The sequence below is a fragment of the Pinus tabuliformis genome, chromosome 4_1 (assembly GCF_031772625.1).
Source record: "Pinus tabuliformis cultivar Carrire ecotype Pingquan chromosome 4_1, CPIR1, whole genome shotgun sequence".
Taxonomy (NCBI): domain Eukaryota; kingdom Viridiplantae; phylum Streptophyta; class Pinopsida; order Pinales; family Pinaceae; genus Pinus; species Pinus tabuliformis.
The window spans coordinates 233,343,781-233,348,065 of record NC_142303.1 but is presented as its reverse complement, the minus strand read 5'-3'; the positions used below and the strand labels follow the sequence as shown (position 1 = coordinate 233,348,065).

The window sequence follows — 4,285 nt, the reverse complement described above, 5'->3', positions numbered from 1 at the left end:
TATCCTAGTCACCCAGCTCAGATCGATGAAAAACTAGCTTAGGACCTCAGTCAAAGTCTTGGTTTTAGCATGTTTTTCTTGAAGTGTTTGCTTGCCTTTCTTCTCCCTCTTTTTCTCTGTTACTAATGGAAACCTAGAGGGAATTGGTAACTTTTGATTGAAGGACACTGACAAGAAAAAGGGAAACGAAATTAAGTTACAGTCCCCCATACCTAGTCGGGAATGAGTATCGATTTTGATTCTCCAGTAATGACTTTTGGTAGCTTGGCCATGGCTGGTGCTGCCACTGTTAATAGTAAGATAAGTTCAAATAAAAGACCATTTTCTGGTATATCATTCGATGACATGTATAGGCCCTGTCTGTCTTTGGCTTCACCTCCTGTACTTCTTAACATAGTGATCTGATTGAAGAACCATTTGCTGATCAACGGCTTAGTAATCTGCTCCATCAACAGAATCCAAAGCGGTAAACTCCATTTTAGTCGTCCAACACTAGAAAGCAGATAACTGAGATCCAGTTGCTGAGTCTTCATGAAGGATATGCGCCTTGGTCTTAGCCTATTCTCCCAAAAAGCCGAACGCAGCAATTCATCAAAAGTGCAGAACATAAAAATTAACTCAGAGAAAAACGCAAATAGCAGAAAAACGTCAAACTTTACATGCTCGATTTGCCCAAATGGTAGCGAATTTCAAAAAAATAAAACATGGGTTTTGTTGCCAGGTGGGTTAATTAGATAACCCAGAAACCGATTTGGAAAATTCGTGGTGGTCTGGGAGAAATGTTCGGTTCTTTGGAGCCCGTTTTTGACTGCCGCGCGTGAAAATTGAGTTATTAACTGGTTGTTTGAATAACTCCGCGGGCCTGAGGGAAAGAGTTCTAATGAGGATCAATTACATGCTGGCATAAACAATAAATTACATGACTTTACACCTGTTTAGAGACGTGTTTCAATTAAACACGACTCTCTGTCATTAATCGCTGCCGGTTAAATGTTGGGAAGAAATGGAACTAAGGTGGAGCAATTTAGGCAAATGTATGGTTTTCACTCAAACAAAGCAAGATGCGGATAGTCTGTCGGTGGCACTGGGTCGAGTACTTCCATGTGAACCTCTTCATGGTGATATTTCACAGAATCAGCGAGAGAAGACTCTTGCTGGATTTCATGAGAGCCCTTTTAATGTGCTGATTGCTACCGATGTAGCTGCACGCGGTCTTGATATTCCTAATGTGGATCTGGTTATTCATTATGAGCTCCCAACAACTTCAGAGATTTTTGTGCATAGATCTGGGCGAACAGGGCGTGCTGGTAGGACGGGCAATGCTATCCTTATCCATACTGACCAACAGATTAGAAAAGTTAAGATGATTGAAAGTGATATAGGTTCCAAGTTTAAAGAGCTGGCTAGGATGAAAGAGGAAATAGACGATAGATTTGGTGGTTTCGGTGATTCTGGATCCCGCCGTTTTAGTGACTATGGGGAGTCTTCTAGTTCTCAGACAGGTTCCAGTAGCAGGTTTGGAGACTATGGAGACCGCTCTTAGTGACTAGATGAGACATTAAAATATTTGAAGGAGTTTAGTAGCATAAATTTAATCTTTTTGATCAGCGATTGAAACTCCTAGGTATGAAATTGGTTTTCATGTTTCAAACTCCACAGTTCCATTTTTCAGCCGAAGTTTGAGATGGAGAAATTTCTTAGTTTGTTCGCACACAGCCACTCCATTTCACTGCACTTTCTACACTCTGCAATTCCGCAGCCATTTAGCGATCCCGCAGCCATTTAGTGATCCCGCAGCTGTTTTGTTAAACTCTAGGTTGTAGGTGTCATCAGGCAAAACAGGTCACATGGGTAGCTAGGGAAATGTCAGTACATGGATGGTGTCCTATTCATTCAGTCAAATTCGCTGAAAAAGACCCCGGTCAAAGGGAAGTCAAATTGGGTGTTATAACAAAGTCGCCACACTGAGTCGCCACACTAAGTCGCTGCATGTCAAGAAAAAATAATAATTTTGAATCAATGAAATGAACAAGTTATTTTCTCACTTTTCTGAAGGTATTGATTAATTTTGGACTGATAATGAAATTGAATGGCTAACTTTTTATTCAAGATTTTTAGCTACAGAGCTGTTTCTCAAATCCGCAGCCAGAAAAACCTCATTGTTCAAATCAGCCTATCTTTCTCATACAAAATCAGATTTTGATGATTTAAGTACCATTGGAAAGATCTCAACAAGATCTATACAATGAGAAATATATCATTAGAGTTTGAAATGGCAAATAATGAAATAAATTGCTGAAAAGTAGCAACATCAACTTGAGGCACTAATTCCAAAGCAGGTATAAATTCTTTTGATTTTTCCTTTGAGGACTTGTTTCATTAATACAAATTCCTAGTTTTGTGTGTAAATATCATAACTAGAGAGATTGGCCACCTCTCTCCTTTGATAATCTTACATTCCATTGCAGAAGAAGTATTAGTTTTTTTGCAGGTTCCAGGAGGAAGGACAAATGATTACAAGAGAATGGTGTCTCTCTAAGAGACCAATTTGTTTCATAAGAGGATGATCAGCAACAAAGAGGAAATATGTTGATGCAAAATCAGATCCAAACACTTGAAAAACCTTCAGATACTATTGTCTCCATCACATCCACCCATCCATCACATCCATCCATCCATCACATTCATACTTCATAATAAACCATTCACCTCACTCCATACTTTCCATTTACACTCACATACACCTTCCATCTCTTTTTGTCCATTCATAACCCACCAATAAAAGCAAAAGGCTCATTCACATGCTTATTGCCCATTGTCATTTCTGTTCTCCATTGCCATTTTCCATTTTCATTTTCCATTCCTTGTCATTTTCATTCCGCAAATAAGCCCTGCTTCAATGCAAATTATTGAGTCCATAGTCCTTTGAGTCTAAGTTCTTTGTAAAAACACCTTGAGACTTGCATGCCTTAATGGCAAGTCCTCATGCTGACAAACAATGGGAATACATTAATGTCCCTTGTTCGTTAGATCTTCTAGGTGACTCGACATCAGCAAATTCATTCGTACCTAGCAAGATGTGTTTGGGCATCTTGACTCTCATTGTCATCAATGGTGAGAGTTCTCGTGTTGACTAGTGGCATCCATTAATGGCCACTAAGCCAACAATTTCCTACTATGTTCGACATCAGAACATCTTTTCACATAGTAGGAATTGTGCCAATGAGTTTTGAAGACATGAAGACTATTATTTTCAACATTTTGGAGCAGATTCAACAAGTTTTAGTAGAAGCAATAAAAAGCCATCTTATCTCTCTATCCATGACTCCTCTTGTTCAGCCACTTGAAGAAGAATGTGATCAGAAGTTTTCAGCCACCACACACATACAACTCATCCATTCCAAAGGGTAAGTGAAGGTACGACATTTTCTAACTTTTAACCATAGAATTCCATAAAAAAAGCTAGAATGATACTTGTTGGAAAAACATTTATCTTCCTCATTTCATAAAATTGCCAATACTATCAGTTGGGGGGGGAATACATTCATATTCATATCTTTCCATGTCCATAACATATTCAAGAGCTCACATACTTCCAACATATATTAATTATTACATTGTTATTATGAGCATACAATGGCTTTTGAAAAAGTGCTTAAAGGATAAATTGGATACAAACAAAATCATGGTTGTCACACAAGAACCAACCATCATGCAATCCAATAAAGATATACTTTGCAAAAATAATTAAAATATCATTATGCAAAGTTCAAAGATCAAAATAGAAGGCAACAAAAAAAAAAAAAAAATGGTTGTAACACAAGAACCAACCATGTTGCAATTCAAGTAAAACACTTTGCAGAAATATGAAGTTATCAAATGATATCATGCAAAGTTAAGCCAAAGCTCAAGGATCAAAAGAGTCAATGTAATATATGTTGCATGAGGACATGCAATAGCTTCAGTTGGGGGGTATGTTGAGTCTTGAAAATGTCATTCATTTGCATTACACTTTCGCTATTATGTCCATTATATCACCTCCATTTCACCTCCATTTCACTACTATGTCACCACATTCATCCCACTTTCATCATCATTGGGCTACCTTTATGTTTTTCCAATATTTATTATTTCTAAGCCTTTTAAGTGAATTTGTGGTTAAACATTAGAAAATAATGTGCATATGCTTATACCTAACAAATGGGTTGAGTTTGTTGACATGTGTAGGTTGAAAGGAGACTTCTAGAAGACCCTTATGTGGCACTCTAAGGCCAAATTCGAATTT

At 37.8% G+C, this 4,285-nt stretch overlaps 1 pseudogene; it reads left to right on the top strand.

Moving 5' to 3' along the window:
- The first annotated feature begins 1,003 nt into the window (after nucleotides 1-1,003).
- On the top strand, nucleotides 1,004-1,543 carry LOC149175105 (DEAD-box ATP-dependent RNA helicase 53 pseudogene; annotated as a pseudogene).
- The last annotated feature ends 2,742 nt before the right edge of the window (nucleotides 1,544-4,285 follow it).